The 23,229-nt window shown below is 36.4% G+C and overlaps 1 pseudogene; it reads right to left on the bottom strand.

Annotated features, from left to right (window-relative positions):
* Positions 1-722: 722 nt before the first annotated feature.
* Positions 723-22,509, bottom strand: LOC131916380 (fibrous sheath-interacting protein 2-like; annotated as a pseudogene).
* Between the last annotated feature and the right edge of the window lie 720 nt (positions 22,510-23,229).

Below are 23,229 nucleotides of genomic sequence, written 5' to 3'. Positions count from 1 at the left end.
GGATAACTTTTTTGGGGGATACATGAACAAATGTCTGTTCATCTCAGACAGAACTCAAGGATAGACTAAAAAACAAACAACAACAACAAAAAAAAAAAAACCCAATTTTATCCAACTCTAGCTTACTAGTCTTACTGAAACCAGTGAGTTTATTGAGGTTACTTACAGGAACATTTCAATGATCACATCTTCTAGAAACGTAGCAGGAATAATTCTAGGTTTGCTTTCTGATGAGGACTGTGGATGGTCTGGCTTACTAGGCTGACTTTCCATCTCTTTCTCTCTTTTTCTCTCACTCTCTTTTCTTTTCAGCTTCTTCCCTTGCTTTCTCTTTAGCAGTGATGTCTCTGTTAGCTGATGGGGATGAATCCTTTGTTGTAACGGGCTGTGCAGAATCTTGAAGTACAAACAAAGCTTTATCACTAAGGAGGCTTTTGCTGTATATTGGTCTGGAAAAAATCAAATGGCTGTTGAGAAGATATTGTTAAAACATTGTCATAAATATTTTCAATGACATTTTCAACACATTCAGTTTCCGAGTATAGTTCATCTATATCTATTTCGACTACAGACTGTGAACTCTCTTCCTTGACTGGCTGTTGGGCGATTTTTAATTTTTTTTTTTTTTTTGGTGATGTTCTCTGTACTCCCACTCTTGGGCTTGTCATCTATTTTCACCAAACTGACTAGCATCGTCAATTTTCTTTTCATTGTCTGTTACAAAATCTGATTCAAGTACCTCCTTCTCAGAACTGTTACTAACAGTAGCGACTGCAAAATGGGTGTATATTTCAGTCATCTGTCCCTGCTCATTGATGAGAACTAAGTTCTCTTTCCCGGTTTCATTACTTTTACATTGTCACTCAAATGTTGAACCTGAGGATCTTTAGTTTTCACACTGGTAGTTGGAGATGTAACCTTTGAGGCATTCTCATTTTGGGAGTGGCAGATTTCAGTTTATTTTCATGATCTTTCTTTGTTTCTGTGACACCTGTAGTTGATTCTGACATCAGATTGATGATACTGCTTTTCATGAAGGTAGCTATAGAGTTAATTACTGGACGATGGATATCATCTCTTTTCATTGATGTGTCTTCAGACAGAGCAAGCTAGCTCTGCTTTAAGCATCTACTAATCTGCATGGAGGTTTGCTGTAGTAGGAGCTGAACTCTTTGGGTGATATTTTCTGAATCTAGAAACAAAAAGAAAGTTGAGCACCAGTCTCCTGAAAATAGTGGCTGAATCTTGAATGTCAAGATTGCCTTCTGGGCTAAAGAAGAAACCATTTCTATAACAATGTTACCAGTGTCATCTTTCTGAATACCATCAGATCCAAATTTCCCTATGAACTGATCATATACAAAATTAGATATCTCATCAACTGTCTCCTTTCCAATTGGTGGGAAAGAAAATATTTCTTCAGCATGTGGTAACACTTTGATTTCACTTTTCCTAAATTCCCGTATGAGAGAGTTTGCAAAGTTGATAGCTAAGCTTACAGTTTCTGGCTCTGGCATATCCTTTTTCCTAGAATCTTCAGCAAGAGTTGCAAAAGAGTCGGGCGGTGGTGACGCACACCTTTAATCCCAGCACTCGGGAGGCAGAGCCAGGCGGATCTCTGTGAGTTCGAGGCCAGCCTGGTCTACAGAACGAGATCCAGGAAAGGCGCAAAGCTACACAGAGAAACCCTGTCTCGAAAAACAAAAAACAAAAAACCAAAAACAAAAAAAAAAAGAGTTGCAAAAGAACATAATTTGTGAGCAAGGTCAACAATTACATCTTCTAAAAATGCAGCTGAAAACAGAGAAGGCTGCACCTTTTCTTTCCCAGACTCAGCAACAACAGAAGCATGGCCATATTCAGGTAAGTTACTAGAAAGTGAGTCTTCACCATATAAAAAATGGTTGCAAATGATGATCCACGAATGCCTTAATAATGAAACCAGCTAATTTACTGAGAAACAAACCTCCCTTTTTGTGTTCATCTTTCTGTACTTCTGCTTGGAATTTAGAGTTTTTCAAAATATTATTACATACAGAATCAACGAAATTCTCAGTAGTTCCTAATTGCATACTGTCTTCATTCTCCTCTGCAGTGGCAAATCTGATCTCATGTTCAGAAATTTCTTTTATAATTTCATCAGTCAGTTTTGAAGCTGCAGCCATGAACTCATCTGTGGTGGTACTGTGTTCCCCAAAATATTGTGCACCCTCATAAACTTATCTGGGGTCAGAGAACAGAACAGCCACTAGATATAGAAGGTAGAAAATGGTGGCACTCACGCCTTTAATCCTAGCATTCCAGAGGCAGAAATCTGTCTGGATCTGTGTGAGTTCAAGGCCACATTAGAAACAGCCAGGCATGGTGACACACGCCTTTAATCCCAGAAAGTGAGCCTTTAATCCCAGGAAGTGAGGGCAGAATGCAGAAAGGTATATAAGGAGTGAAAACCAGGAACTAGGCTGGTTAAGCATTCAGGCTTTCGAGAAGCAGTTCAGCTGAGATTCATTTGGACAAGGACTCAGAGGCTTCCAGTTTGAGGAAACAAGATCAGCTGAGGAACTGTCGAGGTGAGGTAGCTGTGGCTTGTTCTGCTTCACTGATGTTCCTGCATTCACCCCAATAACTGGCCTCAGGTTTGATTTTATTAATAAGTACCTTTAAGATTCATGCTACACTCATCACCATCATCTGGCCCAAACTCTTTTTCCTTTAGTTTATTTGTAGTATCATCTGAAGGGAAGATAGTTACTAAAAGCTTGTAAATCATATTTTCTATCAGACAACAGGGGAACACTGTAATGTATGATGACATGGCATGGGTATCCTTCAAGGAGACATTGAGCACATTTTTTATGATATTTTTAACTTGAGGGGAAGAATAGAAAGAAGGCATTAATTCACCTGAAACTAATGCCTGTACCTGATAATCATAAATGTCTTCCAGTAGAAAATGATATATTTTTCCTTCAAACAAGTAGTGTCATTTTGTATAGTCCTGTGTAGTTGAATCAGTGATTTATATTCATCTAATATATTTTCATAAACTGAGCTGACTGTTTTTTGAACCATTTTTTTTATGTCTCTGAAAACCATAGACTCTCATCCAAATTTTCTGCAAGTAAATCTCGGATGTAGTGAACTCTAAAACAATTGGTTTTACTAATGTAACGATATCCATTATTTGGGCTATTGCTCTCTCTGGGGTTTCAGCAGCCAAGGACTCCTGTATGAATGTCTGAAGAATTTTGCATAAAAGCTCAGAAATTACTTCCTCCAAAAAGATAGCTGAGTTCATAATGAAAGACAATTCTTTTTGCTCAGGGTTTGTTGTGTTCTGCTTGCCAGGCTGAGCAACTGAAGCTGAAAGAAAACTTTTATCTCCTAATAAGAATGACTCTAGATGATGACTGAAGATCTTCTTTATTATAAAACTTGCAATTTTTGAAACAGGTATGCTACTTATACCTTTTTTATCTTTTGTAAGAGACTGGTATAGATTTGAATGAGAAAGATCAGCATAAATGGAGTCAACCATTAACTGTCTTTTTCTGAAATCATACTTTGTTTTTAATTTCCTTATTTTACAATTCATATTGCATGTTTTGAAATTATTGACATGATTTCATTTATCAGTTTCATGACTGTGTTACGTAAGTCTGATTGAGGAGTACACTAGAATGTGATGGACGTATCTGAGACATAAGCTGAGTGACTTTTTTCCAAATTAATATGTGAGAGTATATATTAATAAATTAATATATGATAGTAGTATATATTGTTGACGCTTGTCTTTGGAATTTTGACTTGCTAATATCATAATGGACTCTATTTACCAAAACATTTTGACTAAGTTTGGAATGTAAACTTAAAGGCAGACTTGCTACAAGAGTTGGTGGAATTTGGAAATAAAAAATTTCAGTCAGAATGATTTTGGTTATCCGACCAGCCAATGCCTTTGTGTCATTTAGAAAATCTTTATCAGGCATGATTCCCATTTCATATCCGAGCTACTACCGGTTCACCATGTCCAAGCGAGGGGCTGAGGATTAAAACAGAGAGAAGACAGCGGGTCATTCGTCTCAGTAGAATGTCCTTTATTGAAGGAGGGAGGAGGCCTTAAATACAGACTTACAGCACAGTGGGAGAACCTGGGAGGGCAAAAGTTTGCTACAGATGTTTTATACTCTAGCATTACACTAATATGCAGGATGCACAAACAAGGAATCTCCTGTGAGCGTTCAGGAGGAATGAAACCAGCAAGGAATTAGCATAGGGAGGACATCTGATCAAGGTCAGCAAGCAAGGCAATAGCTACCCAAGGAATGAGGGTCAAGGCCCAACACATATTCTTCTAAAACTTTGCTGTACACAGTGTCAATAATGTTTTTGAGTACATCTCTCTCTACTAGGGAAAAACACAACCGTTTCTCAGCATTCTCTATAGTTGTAACCTGGGCTTTTGAAAATTCCTCTGTTATCCAATTTTTGAGATTTTCAGCTTTATCAAACAAAACATCTTCTGAATTTCTTGTTGATTCCACTTGGACAATGCCAACCACCCTGTGAAATATTTTGCTCACTACTCCAGAGACCACATCTTCCAAAAAAGTTGAAGAATAAGCACTAGAATAAATTAATGGCTGTCTGTCATCAAAACATTTGTATAGTGATGTAGATATTTGCCTTTTTCCCCTAAATGGCTGAAGATGCTGTTCACAGATATATTTAATAATTAAACCTGCCATTTTATCAATGAAAACATCTTTACTTTTTGTGATATTTTGCTCCACTGATTCTTGAGAACTGGGATTTTCTAAAATATTTGTGAAAACAGAATCAACAAGATGGCAAACATCATCTTCTGAGTAAAGAGACTTGGCTTTATCTTCATCTTTTGAAAATCTAATTTCATCTTGGGAAAATTTTCTCCTAATATCACTGATCAGATTAGAAGCAATTTCATTAAAATTAACTCCTTTATTATCTTTTGGAGCTGTTATATTTGAAACCAATTTAGGAGAAGGAAAAATGTAGTACTCTGATCATATCTTCTAAAAATGTATATGGTAGCAATGTATTATATGGAGATAAACTCTGCTTTGCTGTCATTGTTTTTCTCTGCTGAGTAGTACTCCATTGTGTATATGTACCACATTTTCTTAATCCATTCTTCAGTTGACGGGCATCTAGGTTGTTTCCAGGTTCTGGCTATTACAAATAGTGCTGCTATGAACATAGTTGAGCGTGTATCTTTGTGGTATGAATCAGCATTCCTTGGGTATATGCCCAAGAGTGGTATGGCTGGGTCTTGAGGTAGTTCAATTCCTAATTTTCTGAGAAACTGCCATACTGATTTCCACAGTGGTTGTACAAGCTTGCATTCCCACCAACAGTGGAGGAGTGTTCCCTTTGCTCCACATCCTCTCCAACATTGACTATCATTAGTGGGTTTTTTTTTGGGTTTTTTTTTTTTTTTTTTTTTTGGTTTTTCGAGACAGGGTTTCTCTGTGTAGCTTTGCGCCTTTCCTGGAACTCGCTATGGAGACCAGGCTGGCCTCCAACTCACAGAGATCCGCCTGGCTCTGCCTCCCGAGTGCTGGGATTAAAGGCATGTGCCACCACCGCCTGGCTCATTAGTGTTTTTGATCATAGCCATTCTGACAGGTGTAAGGTGGTATCTCAGAGTCATTTTGATTTGCATTTCTCTAATGATTAAGGATGTTGAGCATTTCTTTAAATGTCTTTCAGTCATTTGTGATTCTTGTTTTGTGAATTCTCTGTTTAGCTCTATAGCCCATTTTTTTAATTGGATTGTTCAGTATTTTGATATCTAGTTTCTTGAGTTCTTTATATACTGTGGAGATTAATCCTCTGTCAGATGTGGGGTTGGTGAAGATCTTTTCCCATTCTGTAGGCTGTCTTTTTGTCTTATTGACTGTGTCTTTTGCCCTGCAAAAGTTTCTCAGTTTCAAGAGGTCCCATTTATTAATTGTTGTGCTCAGTGTCTGGGCTGTTGGTGTTATATTTAGGAAGTGTTCTCCGGTGCCAATGCGTTCAAGAGTACTTTCTACTTTCTCTTCTATTAAGTTTAGTGTAACTGGATTTATGTTGAGGTCTTTGATCCACTTGGACTTGAGTTTTGTGCATGGTGACAGATACGGATCTATTTATAATCTTTTACATATTGACATCCAGTTATGCCAGCACCATTTGTTGAAGATACTTTCTTTTTTCCATTGTACAGTTTTGGCTTCTTTGTCAAAAATCAGGTGTTCATATGTGCATGGATTAATGTCAGTGTCTTCAATTTGATTCCATTGGTCCATATGTAGGTTTTTATACCAGTACCAAGCTGTTTTTGTTACTATAGCTCTATAGTAGAGCTTCAGTCAGGGATGGTGATGCCTCCAGAGGTTGCTTTATCATACAGGATTCTTTTAGTTATCCTGGGTCTTTTGTTTTTCCATATCAAGTTGACTTCTTTCCAAGTCTGTGAAGAATTGTGTTGGGATTTTGATGGGGATTGCATTGAATCTGCAGATTGCTTTTGGTAAGATTGCCATTTTTGCTATGTTAATCCTACCTATCCATGAGCATGGGAGATCCTTCCATTATCTGAGATCTTCAATTTCTTTCTTTAGAGATTTAAAGTTCTTATCAAAAAGGTCCTTCACTTGTTTATTTAGTGTTATCCCAAGGTATTTTATATTATTTGTGGCTATTGTAAAGGGTGATGTTTCTCTGACTTCTTTCTCAGCCCTTTTATCATTTGTGTTTAAGAGGGCTACTGATTTTTTTTTAGTTGATCTTGTATCCTGCCACTTTACTGAAGGAGTTTATCAGCTGTAGGAGTTCCCTGGTAGAATTTTTGGGGTCACTTATGTATACTATCATATCATCTGCAAATAGTGAAAGTTTGACTTCTTCCTTTCCAATTTGTATCCCCTTGATCTCCTTTTGTTGTCTTATTGCTCTAGCTAGAACTTCTAGTACTATATTAAATAAATATGGGGAGAGTGGGCAGCCTTGTCTTGTTCCTGATTTTAGTGGTATTGCTTTGAGTTTCTCTCCGTTTAATTTGATGTTGGCTGTTGGCTTGCTGTAAATTGCCTTTATTATGGTAAACTCTGCTTTGACTTAGTAGAATTATCGATGTTACCAAGAACATCATAAACAATGTCATCAGCCATTGAATTAGAACAGGGAGCAGCTGACAAATCCTCAGAAAACAGTGGGTGAAGAAGGTAGTCTGAAACAGCTGCTATGATTAATTGGGCAATATTTTCCACAAAAGCTTCACCATTTTCAGACTCGTCAATGTCAGGATCTAGCCCATGCTGCTTGAAAGTATTTCTATACACTGAGATGACAAGTTCATCTACAATATCTGCATCACTAAATGGAAAGAATGATTGCTTATCACATAGAACAACAACAACAAAATCTGTTTTGTCTACTAAATGGTTATTCACTGAGTTTACTATTTTTTGGGTCATATTTTCCAGCTCAATGTTAGTATTAGGCTTAGGGCTAAAAATCTTTTATAAAACTCTGATAGCAATTTTCCCTACAAATTTATCAGGGTAAATGTGTAAATGTGATGGCTTCTGGAGTTTGTGAGACTCTACAACTTCATTGAGAACTTGTTTGACCATATATGATACCTCATCCAGTGGAGTTTTGGGGCGAGGTAAAGTCTCTCTCCATAAAAATGGTCAAAGGTGGTTTTCAATAATCTCTTGGATAATAAAACTGGATATTTGATCAATCATAATTGGACTTCGGTTGATTATATTCTTCTGCATTAAATCAAGAAAACCAGACATTTGTAATCTAGCATCTTTTGGAGGTTTTTAATCTGTATGGAGACATTGGTTATCATAGATGGTGAACCAGATTTTATGTTTTGAAATGGCTGACATAACCGTATTTGTTACACAGTTGGACATTTCATCAAAATCTGAAGTCATTAAACATTGTTTTTCTAAAGATGAAGGCTTAATAGGCAGGGGCATAAGTTGAGCTAAAAGTCTTCTGATGACATATTCTAAAAATGAGTGTAGTAACATGGTGCTATAACCTTTTGAAGACATGGGTTCAGAAATAAATTTTCTTAGATTGTTTTGAAGTTTATACAGTATGATTTCAGCATCAAGGGTATGATATGAATTTGATCTGAGCTTTCCCTTGCAGCAAGATGGAAGCTGATAGTCTGCAATCTCTAACAATATGCTATTAGTCATTTGTTCAGCTACTGAAGTATTATCATATACCATATATCATATATCATACATATATCATATATCATACCACCACAGGTTACTTTAAATTCACACTGCAGTAAAACATCATAATTTTTGGAATCAACAGTCTTATAGTAATACATCCTTTATGTGCTGATGGAAAATACAGCCTTTCTTCAGGATACCTTACAACAGTAATTTGAGCATTATTAAAGTCATTTACTACATTGTTGATAAATGATGTATTTAATCTCATTAAGCCAGGTTTCAGTGATGTTTATATTTTTCCTCCACAATGAGGTAGACAGCTTAAGAAATAATTCTGAGATTATGTCCTCCAAAAATGTAGCTGAATAAACACCGCCACGTGCACCTATTTGACATAGCTTAGGAAAGACTACTGTGTTCATTCCTCTTGTTTCTTCTCTTTCAGGAAGTAGCAAAGAGAAAGCTTTTACTGTATGTTGTTTGCCAAATGGTGTTTGCATTATTCAAGGACTTGGTCAAAGAATTATTGTCATAGCTCGTGAATCCTACATGGGCATTAGTTTGTCCTAATTCTATTAATTCTCACCTTTTTGCTTCTGGGGGAAAAGGTTGTATTTCTCTTGTTCTGTAGTTCATGCATTTGTTTTCAAAAGGAGCTTGTTGAAAACCAAGAGATAGCTTCTCCATCAAAGATTTAACCATGAGGGCTGGAGAGATGGCTCAGAGGCTAAGAGCACTGACTGTTCTTCCAGAGGTCCTGAGTTCAATTCCCAGCAACCACGTGGTGGCTCACAACCATCTGTAATGAGATCTGGTGCCCTCTTCTGGCCTGCAGTCATACATGCTGTATACATAATAAATAAATAAATCTTTTTAAAAAAAAAAGATTTAACCACGCTGTGGGACATAACATTAAGTATACAGTCTGATGATAATAAATCTTGATCCATGTCTCCCAGATTTTCCAAAAGGTATGACATGTAATCTCCTTGAAAGTGTTCACAGTCCATTGGTGCCTTACAGTAATCAAAATCTCCACCTTGAACACTGTGAAGTAATTTTGCATGTTGACATTCTGCTACTTCACAAAAAAGAGAAAACTATCCTCAAGAAATGCAGTGTCTGTGCATTTTTCTAGAAGTGTTCTAATAAGTTCCTCACATACAATATTGAGAAGAAAAACTGATTCAGGGGAAAGCCCTAGCTTATTTGCAAGTATTCTATTACTTTGTTGATTATTTGAGGTGAAAAATGTTCTTGCTGATTTACCAGAACTCATATCCCCATCTGAGAATTCATCTGGTAAAAATAAATCTAAAACAATATTAAAGACTTCATTGATGACTTCTTCAGATTCATGAGATTTTAGGTTACCAACCAGACTGTTTAACCTACGTGCCAGGTAATTGAATTTATTTCTTTGAGCAAGGTGACCAATTAGGTGAGGAGATGATTCCCAGTCCCTGGGGCCTATCTGACTTTCCATGGTATTGACTTTGTTGAAAATGGGCACACTATTTCTAAATGTAGAATATGATTTGTTTCTTCCATTATTTTCAGAATGATTTATTCCTAGTACTTCAGACAATACAAAAATCACTCCTTTTAAGAGATCTTGAAAGATATCATCAAAGTCAGAAGAAGTCACGCTTGGATAGAACCTGTACTTAGTTTTTATGGGAGCCTGATGTGTCTTGTCAGCACTTATAATGTTACCATTAGAAAGAATTTCAATAATAACTTCAAAAATACTTAACACGAGTTCTCCAATGGAAATAGACCTGCTCGTATACACTTGAGCATGAACTGATATATTTTTGTTAGAGATTACATCTTGGATTTGCCATGCTCTGTCTTTGCTACCCTCTTTGGTGCCATCAGAAATGTTTGAAATTAAGTAGCAGATGACTGATTCAGAGAGATGTTCACAAAACCAAGCATTACTATATATGCTTTTGAGAGGCTGTTTGAGTCATAATATTTCTTTGGGAGTGAAGAAACATAAGACAACTCCTCAGTCAAAACTAAGAGAAAAATGTAAGACAGAAACAAGCATTTTTATATTGGATTAGAGGAAATTTGGGGAATTCAACATATTGGCAATGTATTTTGCCTTGAGGCTCCTTACTAAAGTAAAAGGTAAAACTTAATGAAAGAAGAAATAGGATTTTCCTTCAATACTTCACAATTGTGAAATCTTAGCCTTAGCCAGTATGTTGAGAAAACAGGTCTTCCATATTCACATCTATAGGTCATAGGTTGATGTCTGCCTTGACTGTATAGTTATGGACAGTAAGAGATGAGATTTTTCAGGTTTGGTGAAACATCCTGCCATAGCTCCAGTGAAATGATTATTTTAAACACTATTAAATCAATATATTCAATGCTATGCTACATTTTACTTGTAAGCTTAAAGATTTGTGTTACTCTATCATCTTGAATAAAATACAAGTGTATCAGTTCCAGGAAGTTAATGATGGACGGCTGCAGCAGCAGAGGCATGCACAAACATTTGCAACTTTTTGATTCACAGTGCATGCTCAACCAAAGTTCCCTACTTTAATTTTTTTCCATTTCCCCCTTATCTACAGGTCTAGAGGGGGGAAACCCACATCTTTTTACTTAATACATAAACAGTTAACTTAATAACACTTTTATGTACCATGGAAGTTTAAAAATAATCAAATCGTTATTCACATTTCTAAAGCTATTTTCAGAAAAAAACCAAAATGTACACTCTTGGACAAGAGATCTTTTAAATAAACCTTTTACTGTTTTCCCAAAATTATTGCAACTTGAAAACTAACTTATCTCTTGCTTACCTGCGGCTTTGGCGGTCTTCAAATGTGTGATCACAGACGCAGTCACGTGTCTTGTGAACAAATGCATTTCATTTGGACCCAGTTCATGATCAACAAAGGCAACTGTGTCAGTTTCTTCCAAAGTCTCCACTGTCATTTTGGAGTTTTTATTTTTCCGTTTGTGAAATAAAGAAAAATCCTCTTGGTGAGCTTCAAGACCTTCACTTTTTTTCCTCATTTGTATAGGTCATTTGTTTACACCACATTCTGAGCAGAATTTTCTCATTCTTTTCTTCTCCATTTACTGCAGACAAAGGATTTTGCCTTGGCATAAAAAATGGTTTCATGGTCTCCAGGCTTTCGTCTGGGTGTGGCTGATGGGGAAGCCATAGCTTGACAATGCTGTGTTAACAATATTATCTGCAGCTAAACATATTTTGAGTGGGGAAGCGTTTGTCTTAATTTCATTCAGCTCAATTGGTTTGATGGTCTCATAATGAAAAACCTTTGAATTTTCACCTTTCCCCATTTCTAATGAATGACATGACTTGTTTTAGTGATTCTTCTGTAGAGTAATTTGCTTTCTTAAATAATTTTTGTAACACACTGCCTTCGGGAAGAGAATTGTTACCTTTTGTGGCTTCCTCAAAAAGTCCAAAGTTTGGTTTCCTTTGACTCTGGTCTTGTGCTTTGTTTCTAGAACACGATGGCACAGCTTTTGAATTGGGCCTTCCCATTGGCTCTGAGCTTGTAATATTGTTTTCGACGCGGGAACTGATGTGTGAGGGTGAATTAGAGATGATTCCATACTTTTCTTTTGTATCATCCTCTGAATTAAATGTCAAGCCAGATACACTCCTCTGTGGAGTATTCTCACACTAGTGTTTCTCATCTTTGATGGAGGCATTTTCACATGAGATGCAAATTCAACCTGGTTAACGATGTAAACATTCTCAGTTCTTTTGAAATAATTTTTGTTTGGAAGCTTTGCGATCAAAGACTCCCTGAAATGAGTACATTGGTCTATCAGTGTACCAATGATCTCACTTACAGCAATGTTCTCTTTCAATATGCTAACTGGATATGGTTCCATTTGGCTTATTTCTTTGTCTAGCTTATTCTTGATTATACTAAGCATGTCACCGACAGTAGTGACAGAATATGCAAGTAATTCTGAATGGAATGAATGAACCTGTAGGAGTGTGTTCTGTATGTTTTCCTTGGGTGTACTAGTTCTTGACTTGGGTTCATCACCAAACTTTCTAAATGGTTGTAACTTTGGCAACATTTTTTTCCTTAATTGTCTCTGTTGCACTTGAAAGAGATTGTCTATGGGCATTTTCACTATTTCAGAAAACTCTATTTAGAGATATGCTTAAACTTCAAGTCCACAAATGACTCTAACATGTTTAAGACTCTTTCTACGATCTCCTGGATGATTTGGTTGCTAGAGCTCATAGACACTTGATCTTTCGTCTTCATGTTACAGGTCTGCACACCACTGAGGATGTGCTTGCTCAGAACACCATGCTTACTTTTTTAGCAGCAACATATTCTTTCCTACTTGTTAGCATTCTGTTGTCTTTGATATTCGTAACTGAAGAAAAACATTTGATTGTAAAAGCTGTTCAGTTATGCCAAAATGTAAATTTGTTTTGTTTTGTTTTTTGTTTTTCAAGACAGGGTTTCTCCGTGTAGCTTTGCGCCATTCCTGGAACTCACTTGGTAGCCCAGGCTGGCCTCGAACTCACAGAGATCCGCCTGGCTCTGCCTCCCGAGTGCTGGGATTAAAGGCGTGCACCACCACCGCCCAGCTTCAAAATGTAAATTTTAAAGGTACCTTGACTTCAAAATTTGGACATAAGGATATGTTACTTTGGAAAAGAGGTTCTGCTTTTGTTTCCACAGAAAGCCAGAGGCTATGGATTTGTTCCAGATTAAGATACATCAAGTTTGACCAGCCAAGACCCCCTGAAAGGTCTCCAATGAAACCATGGCCCAGATGATTCAACATCCGGAACAGTTTCAGGCAACTGGCTCAGATGATACACCCTCATGGACTACTCCATAATCCTAAAATTTTCTTTGTGTCCCCATAAGATACAGTGCCCCCCTTCAGCAGGAAGTAGTAAGAAAAGCTACGCCCAAATTCCCAAATATACCAAGCTGGCATTAGAGATGGAATTGGCTCACTCCCCCTCTAAACCCAGACATATTGCTTAAAAAAAAAAAATGGTTAAGAGATTCTTGTGTCCCAAATCAGAAGAGCCCTCTGGTGTAGGACAGAGAAAAACCAATATTTTTATTTAAAACAGGTTGATTATAAATACAATCTCTTTCTAAAAAAAGGGGGTATAGTTTAGATATGATAGAATAAAAGGGTAGATTAATGAACCTACTTTTAAAGAGTAACAACTTGTTTAAAATGTTTTACATTGCTATAGATTTTAGTTTATTGATACAAATTTAAACTTAATTTTGTTATACTGTATATATAATTTCTATTCTTGTGTGAGGTATTATGTTTATGTAACTCATTTAAAATTGTAATGGATAATTAAAAAATAGATTAATAATTAGTCATCTATGATAATCATATTTGTAGCCATGTTAGTTAAGTCTTCTAGGTATACATAGATATATTTCAGATAGATAGGTAGATTTCAAACACTTCAAAGACCTACAGAATATGGCATTTAAAATGTTTTAAAAATTTAGACTTTCTGGACAGTGAGAGATGTCTGCTCCTGACAGCACCAATTTACTTCAGAGAAGAGTATGGGCATCAAAGACACTCCATATGGAGTTTATCTTCACCTTGACAAAAATAGCCATTTGGACAAGAAACTGTTCTTGCCTGGACTTCTTGATCAACTTGACATACAGGACCCATAGAAAGGTAACCACTGAACTTTGCTTGACAAAATGGTCCTTCAGGTTCCTGATTTACAGAGAAAACTGCCAGACATTCTACAGGACACAAAAAAAGTGAATGAGAGACTCTAGGCCTGCGGACTGAAGACTGATGCCCCAACTTCACAAGAGAACTTTGAATGACTGTCCAGACTGTCAACTGTCTCTGTCTACCCTATAAGACTCCCGAAAGTTGCTTGCATCCTTCTCCCATTTCTCAGGTAGTATTATATCCTTCTGAGGTCTTTGATGTGGCTAAAGACTAGATACTTACAATTTTCCTTAGTTATGATAAAAGATAAGTCAGATATAAAACCTTAAACTCACAAATATAAGATAGATATCTTCTTTTATATTGTAACTATAATTCTTACTCAATAATTATTTTGTTATATGTAATATTACTATGTTGAAGTTAAAACCTTCCTTTTTGAAAAAGAAAAAAAAGGGGAAGTGCTGTGGATATTGCTCTATATAAATAAAGCACTGATTGGCCAGTGACCAGGCAGGAGCATTCCCTTACTGTCTTGAATAGGCATCTGAGACAAGAAGCACAGCTGCAGTTTTTCAAATAGCATTTCGACAATTTCCTGTCCAAACATTGATTTGTGCTTTCGTATCCTCAGCTCTGGTAGACCACCTTTAAAGCAATCATAGAATCTGTTTCCACAGTCTTCAAGTGGTGGTAAATTTAAAAGTGAAAGCAAGTACTCCAAATCCTTCGCTTTAATTGAAATTTCAGTCAAAATGCTTTCAGCTACGGTTAAAAGTGTAGACTTTTCATTTTCTCTATCACTTGTTTCTGCTTGCCATTTATCAAACTTTTTTAAAAATATACCTTCTTTAGGAAAAATCTGTTCTAGCTGTGAGGAAACATTCTCTAAGTAAAAACATGCCTGCTGCTCAGTTGGGGAACCTGCACCCAGATTCTACTTTGATAAGCAAAGATCACCAGGATTTGAGACATTAATTGGAGAAGCCAAACTGTGGTTGTTTGTAGCATACAATTCTTTTTTTTGTTTTGTTTTGTTTTTTGTTTTTTGTTTTTTGTTTTTCGAGACTGGGTTTCTCTGTGTAGCTTTGCGCCTTTCCTGGAACTTACTTGGTAGTCCAGGCTGGCCTCGAACTCACAGAGATCTGCCTGCCTCTGCCTCCCGAGTGCTGGGATTAAAGGCGTGCGCCACCACCACCCGGCCAGCATACAATTCTTGCAACACCGCATTAACAATTTTACTTGTTTCCAGGATTTGACCAGATGGTAAAGCTTTTGTATTTAACATGGCTCTATTTTGTGCCACTCTTTCAAGTTCTTTCATAATTATTTCTAAATTATTATCAGTTATTATGTTCTTGGCGTAAATTCTCAATTCTGAAGCTGGTAGTTTTGTTTTCAGTATGGTTTTGGCATCCTCTTTTGGTGGAGTTTGTGGCAGCCCAATGGCAGTTTTGCATCAGTTCTCCCTTGGAATCTTCTCTCCAGTACCTAACTTGGTCTTGCTTTTGGACTTAGTACCACTAATGCCTAGATGTGGTTTTGCTTTAAATTTAGAGAGAGAGGTAAGTTTTGACCTTGCTTTTAAACTTGTTTTACATCCTGGCCTAGGGCTGTTCTTAGGGCTAAGTTTAGAGTTATGTAGTCTAAGAAGGTACATGTCATCATAACTACCTTCAGGGGGAAATCTCTCTTCGAGATGAAGGGAAACAAAATTTGACAATTTATCAAGAACCATTTGAACTAAATATCTTCCAATCTGCAATGGTGAATAAGGAAAAAAGCATTTTCTAACACAAGAGCATTTAAACTGTCAGGATTATGATGCATTTGTGGTACCCCAAGTCTAGAGGGATTACTTCTTTTTCTTGCTGGCTTACTTTCTTTTTTTCTTGCTGGCATGGTGGTTTTACTGATGAGGTATTGTTGTTGTCATGCATTTCTACCTCTCTCCTGCTTTTATTTTTTTTGTACAATGATGTCACAACCACAGAGTGCATTTCTCCCAAAATATTTTCAAGTATATCATTTAATATGTTGTTAATATGAAACTGAATTTCTTCTGTGCTATAGCTGATTTTTTAAAGATTTATTTATTATGTATACAGTGTTCTGCCTGCAGGCCAGAAGAGGGCGCCAGATCTCATTACAGATGGTTGTAAGTCACCATGTGGTTGCTGAGAATTGAGCTCATGACCTCTGGAAGAAAGCCAGTGCTCTTAACCACTGAGCCATCTCTCCAGCCCTATAGCTGATGTTTTACTTTTAGACTTAGACACAGTGTAGGGAATTTCATTACATGGAAGCAAGTGGCCTATGATTCCATCACGTTTTCACTGAGCTTCTTCAAAACCTCCTCTACTGCACTGAATATTTTGTTTTTTTCTCTTGGTTTTGATCCTCCTTTTCTCATAAATATTTCTTCTAAAACAACCCTCTGGCTTTCCTTTTCCAGTGTTGTTTGCTTTTCTTCTAAAGGGTCATTTGTAAACCGTGATAATGTGGTAGTTTTATCCCTCTCTTTGTATCCCAGCAAAACTTCATGTGGTTAACTGTGAACAGCTAGGATTCTCTGGGGAGGATAAAAAAAAAAAATTCCTTTTCAGATCCTTTATTGTGCAAAATATTTAAGATACTATTAACAATTTCACTCACAATGATATTTTTTGAAATAAAATAGTTTGAATATATGTGTATACTTTGTATTTCTAAGTCTAAATCATCTTTAATAAGCTTCAAAATAGCACTGGCAATGAAATCAGCATAGTCCTTAAGGCTAGTTTGTGATAAATGGACTGTGGTTCCAAGATTTTCTCTGCAACTGGCAAAAACGGGTTTTGCAAGCTCTTGGCTAGGATCTGTTTTGGTTGTCGATAATTTTAGGACATTCACATCAGATTCAACTTGGCCTGATTCGTGAAAAATGCTATCATCTAGTTTACCATTTTCAAATTCTGGGCTAATAAATACATTTTCTTTATTAGACTGAAAGGTGGGAGTCATTAATGAATTTATTCTTTCTGTGGCAAAAGACTGTAACTGATTGAAAATAGTTTCAGTAATGAAGTTGGCGTTTTCCTTGCACGAGTCAGGCACAGGTTCCCTGGTGTCTTCATTTCTCTTCACAGGCATCTGATAAACAGCAGCATAAGCTAAATTCTTATTTTTTGAATGTGAAAAATGCCCTGGTTGTTCTTCAGTTCTTTGTGTTATAAAAAGAAGCTGTTGGCACTGAGATTTTGGAAACATATCATAGAAGGCCAATCTTGAAGAAGCAGGAGCTTTGGCCTTTATGGCAAGCATGACCAAAGAAGTAAGGTTATGAAGCACAATGTCCACTCTATCTTTGGACACCAACATGACATCTGTTTTAGGAACTGACACTTTTGGGATAATATTTGTACCCATAACAACTGGTTGGAAATTTGCTTCTGAGCGTTTGCTAGGTATACTATATTGCAGAGTGGGTGTGGCAAATGAGAGATTATTCTGATATATAATATTTTCATAAATATCATAAGGTCCCTTCAAATGGTATCTTGAATTTGAAACTCAAGTATTTTTCGATATTCTGTCTATTTAGTCTTATTGACTAGCCTTCCAATAATACTGTCTTGCTGTTCTGAATAATTGTCTTTCTCACACTTGCTTTTGCTTGACACAATATCGAGCACTGTGCTAACAATCTGACTTGCAATATTCTCAGAAACCACAATGTTATTTGTCAGGAGCAAACTCTCTTGTTCTTTATCTAACTCATGCTTGATGCCTTGTACAATTTTCCTAGCCACTTCTTTTGCATAAATATTTAATTCGGACAAAGACAGTTGGCACCACGAGTCCGTCTTTGCTGGGTTGCTATAATCCACTGAACAACAGGGAAATTGCTCATCAGAATATGAATCTTTGCCTGACAATGCTTTGCTTAATGTTGCCCCTTCCTGCTGTACTGGCGAAGTCACTGGAACTCTGAAGCCGACTTGGGGATGAGAGAGAGATTCTGTTTTGGAAGCAGCAAAAGATTCTAAATTTTCTAATATTGCCTGCACAGTATCTTCAACGACATTTATTTTTGTCTGTCTGTCAACATTCCAGCTCAACTGAATGTCACATGGATTTCCATTTAAGACACTGACAGGTCCGTTTCCTGCATAGGTATGCTCATGAAAAGAAACATTGGTTGAAAAGATAATTGTTTCACATCTATTTCCACTTTCATGTTTTTCTGTCGTGGCAGCTGAATACAGCTTGTGAAATACGGTCCTAATACATCATTCACTACCTTAGTTACATCTGTGTTAGACACTAAAGGGCCCATCAAAGGATCCATAAATTGAGCAGACATTTGAATGTTGACACAGGGACATTATAAGGCATACTACTAAAATGAGAGTGTGAGAGAGAAACAACATTTAATTGATTGATTAAAGCACTTTGAAAATTTTCATTCAAAGTATTTCTTATAATGGGAACAACTGGAGATTTGTGTGGTTCTTTGAGGTTTATTTCAATTTTGTTCAAGGTTCTTTCCAGAACTCACTGGTCAGTAGAAAAGGTTCTAGTTTCTTCTCTGGGTGATGTTCTATCTCCAATGAAGTCTTTATTTTCTGTGTCATCATCTAGAAATGATCCTGATTCAGCTCCTCCAGGAAGAAAATTTCCATAAATTGGTCAATATTGATAATTTTTAATGTCTCTGTGCTCCGATTCAGGTTCAATAAACATATCTGAAGATACTACATCTAAAATTAAAATCAACTATGTTTGTAAGCATTTGTGTCTACTGTGGTGAGGTTTTGTATTTTTCTTACAATCTGATGGGTTAATATTTAATTCTGTTTGAATGGCTTTCAAAATAGCACTTGACGTTTTCTTTGAGTGAGTGTATAAAGTAGACTGCAACGATTTATCATGTGAATCTGTAGGAGAATTTTTGCTTTCACATTCGCAATCCATTTTATTCTATTTTATTTTCATCATTAAGAACACCAATATTTTCTACATTTCCACTGGCAAATCGTTCCAATTTAGCAAAAACCATGTTAAGAATGTCTGAAGCAACAGTTTATTTGGGCACATTCCTTTTGAGTCCTCTGGTTTGGGAGACACTGGGAGATCATTTTTTGCTTTATTTTTGGTAGTCTTTTTATTACCCATCACCATTTTGGAAGTTATATTAGAGATGATGTCGGTGCATTTGGCCATTTCCTCCATAGTTGAAGCAAATGATAGGTTGTCAATGGCAAGTGACTCTGAGCCAGGTTTCAGTCCAGAATTTACAATGCTGGTATCTATGTTAGTATCACATAGTTTTGCAAGGACGTATTCCAGAATTGCTTCGGAAATGAGTTGAACATTAGATAGTGTTGGAGGATCCTTATGTAACTTCTCTGTGTTCTGCTGACTACAAGATGGCTGAAAATCAGGGTGGGAACCTGTGAGTTTGCTTAACATGCAGTGTTTCTCCAATGTGATCTAACATCTGCAGCTTGGAACTATCTCAAATCCTTTCCATTAATGACACCCTGGTGAATACAAGGTGTAGCCAAATATTGTCAAAAAGAATTTTTATCCTGTTTGCTTGACAAAATGTTTTGTTCATTAGCATTTTCAGACCCGCATAACATTATAGAAACTGCCTTATCTGTAGAGGTTGAAGTATTTGTTTGATCTTCATTTGTACTTGATATCATTTCACAAATGGACTACACGTCACTAATGGACTCTCCATAATGTCATTGACACTGGTGACATGGGAGTCTACTGCTTCATTGGAATCAGCAAACCACCCTTTGCTTGTACGACACTTGGTATGATCTGTCTCCCTAGGATTTGGGGTTATCTTGGTGAATTCTAGTTCATTCTGTATAGCATCTAAAACAATGTTGACTATTTTCATTGTGTAAGTACTAAGTTGAGAATGTAATGATTTCCCAACCAGTGAAGATTTTTTGCCTGTCTGTAATTTTGGACAAACAAATACCTTCAGATTTTTAAAAATTGTATTAATGATCTTATCAGTAATATCATTTACACACTTAGGTTCACATTCTCGAGATCTTAACAGGGAAGTCTTTTCAAGCTCTATGTTGAGTGAAGATAAATATTTCATCTTCTTTTCACTGTCAAACCATACTTTGAATGGCATTTTACTTGATATTTCTTTGGTTGTTTGGGGAGTATCAGAATGATCTAGACAAGTTTGATCAACTGATGAAATAGTGTTTTCAATGGTATTAGGAATGCACTTCGAGGCCTTGTGAAGTATATTTATCACAGAATCAGTTATTTCATGTGCAAATGCACACATTTCTGACCCAGAAAACATCTCTTCCATCCATTCTTGATCTGATAATCCTTGAGTTTTTCTGAGACGAAAGCAGAGGTTTCTTCACCGATTTTGCTTCCTGGGTGAGGAGATGAAGCAGAAGACATATCCTTGAGCATCTCTGTTAAAATGTGTTGAACTATGCTTTCTGAAGCCTTTTGGATTTGATGCTTTTGATCTCGGCTGAAAATTGAAGCATCGTTAGTCAAGCAATGTGTTGTTTTCATAATGCCTTCACCACTAAGAGATACCTCCAACTTTAATCTGCAGTCACGAGATCCAACTTTGCTTTGAGAAGTAGGTTTTGTTGGTAGTTTATTGCTCCTTTTGGATTCAGAACAAGTGTTTCTCCTTGTAGGCCAATGGTTAGGAATCTGCTCTTGCAGTTTTATTTTTTCATCACTGAGGGATGAATCAAGCACACTTTTCACAAGGTTATCTATTTCCTCCTCCTTGTCTTTAGAACCATGCCTGGTTCATTAACAGGGGGAAATGGTCTTGTAGTTCTAAGACCGTTAAATGAGCCAGTGCTGGTGAGTCTATACTTCGGCATCAGGAAGAGTTCTTATTCGAGGTTGTCTCTGTTTTTTAACATCTGCTTTTGCTGGCCCCTGGTGAAGTTAAGACATCATCCAGTAACTTAAGAAGTACTACTGTTTATTCATATGCAATTAGTCTCTCATTATTAAGTTCAGTTTGTACATAGCCTAGTATAGTGCTTATTGCTTCTTCTACATAACCAACTAGAGAGGACTGTGAAAAAATATTTGATATTAAGTTTTGTATTTCTTCTTTCACAATTAGATTAGCAGCATCAGATTCAGGACTAGATTTCTTTTGGTCAGTTTTTTGATGGAATTTATTAAAAAATGGTTCTGTCTTAATTTGTTGGAAGAAATGTTTAGTTGTGTCTTCAAGAGGAAGTTCACTTTTCTTATAAGATGCAAGAGTCATCAACTTCTCTAAAATGGCATGTACCATATCACCTGCAATATCACACATTGGCTCCAAGGTAGAAGTCAGTGTATCTTCTGAAGGTTTTGTTTCTTTTTTTTTTTTTTTTTTTTTAAGATTTATTTATTATGTATACAGAAGAGGGCGCCAGATCTCAGTACAGATGGTTGTGAGCCACCATGTGGGTGCATGGGAATTGAACTCAGGACCTCTGGAAGAACAGTCAGTGCTCTTAACCTCTGAGCCATCTCTCCAGCCCCAGAAGGTTTTGTTTCTAAGGATGAGAAATATTCAGCACTACCTGAGAAACTTGTTTTAATATCAACTGTCAAATCTTCTTGTGAAAACATCTGCACACATTTTTTCTCAACGGCGGACTCCAGCTTCTCCAGCGTATTTTCCACACTCTCTGAAGCTACTGAGCATATGTCAACATTTGAAAGCAAGTCTTCTCTCTCTGTATCACATTGGTCAACAAAAACTTCAGCAGTCACAGAAGAAAGAAAAGGTATGGCCTGGGTTAAGTCAGACATTATTTCTTGAAAAATACTTTCTAAAATAAATTGTGTTTCTCCTTTCAAGTGAAATTTAAAGTTTACAAAAACATTCTTTAAATTTTTCATGGCCTTTGCTTTTTTGTCATATAGCAACAGAATCTCTAAACTATCTACTTCTGTGGTAGCATCTTTAGATTTTTTTAGTGCTTGTTTCTAATGCTGTTAAAAGGTGACTGTCAGATTTACTACTTCCTATCTTAGGAAATGGATATTCCAAGCTGGTTTTGTTGTAACTGACTTGTGAAGATATAGATTGTCCTCTCACTTGATATGTTGTGCCAATAACTGTTCTTTCCACATGTGCAGAAGGAGGTTTCAAAGGTGTGGGTGGTTTCTTCACTGGCCTGTCACCGGCAAATACACATGGATCTGCTTGAAATGCTGTAGGTATGTAGCTTCTGTATGTGAAGCCCTCACTGCATGTACCTCAGAAACTTGAACTATCCGAAGAAAGGTCTGAGTCATCAGACACTGGATAAGTATTACTCTGCACTCTTCATATTTTGTGATGGCTGGATATAATATACTGGTTACTGTAGCTACAACCCATGTCATTATATTTTGAATTATGCTATTTAGTTCTTCAGAAGTTACCTAGAAAGAAGATAATCAGATAAAAATTAAGTCATATAAGTATTTATCCCATATTTGGGAGATATGGGAGTAGCATTCAATTTTTTATATAAAACAATTATATAATAATTATATATTATAAGTAGAATACCAGCATGACTTACAAGAAAATGAAAAAAGGAATCTATTCAGAATTTCAGACTGTTTTAAGCTGGTTTATTTCATACTAGAGAAAAAATATTTTGAGCATAAAATTTCATCTTATTTACATGCCTTAAGAAACTATATAAGTTGGCCGGGCGGTGGTGGCGCACGCCTTTAATCCCAGCACTCGGGAGGCAGAGCCAGGCGGATCTCTGTGAGTTCGAGGCCAGCCTGGGCTACCAAGTGAGTTCCAGGAAAGGCGCAAAGCTACACAGAGAAACCCTGTCTCGAAAAACCAAAAAAAAAAAAAAAGAAAAAAAAAAAAAAAGAAACTATATAAGTTATTTCCCAACATTCATAACTTAGGTAAATAAGTTTAAAATTAAAGTTATCAAATTGTTATTTAGTCATATCTCATAAAAGTTTTGGAAAAAAAAACCAGTGTGGTATTCATAACTCTGATATATATTTTGAAAACTGATAAATTATTTCAAATTATTTCTCCAAACAGATATAGTAAATGTATTTTGGAGTCTTCAGAAACATTTGTCTAGCTTCTATATGGGGATGAAAAGTAAATCATCTTCATGTCTACTCCATGCTATAACAGTAGGCACACAGTCTGTTTTTATGGAATACAAAAATTAGTGTATTTTAGATTGGCTTTGTAGCTAATATGACTTACCATGCACTTGAAAAGTTTTTTTTATTTGACTTAGAGATGAATAAAAGC

Source organism: Peromyscus eremicus, chromosome 1, assembly GCF_949786415.1.
Source record: "Peromyscus eremicus chromosome 1, PerEre_H2_v1, whole genome shotgun sequence".
Classification (NCBI taxonomy): Eukaryota; Metazoa; Chordata; class Mammalia; order Rodentia; family Cricetidae; genus Peromyscus; species Peromyscus eremicus.
This window is presented reverse-complemented; position numbering and strand designations above follow the sequence as displayed.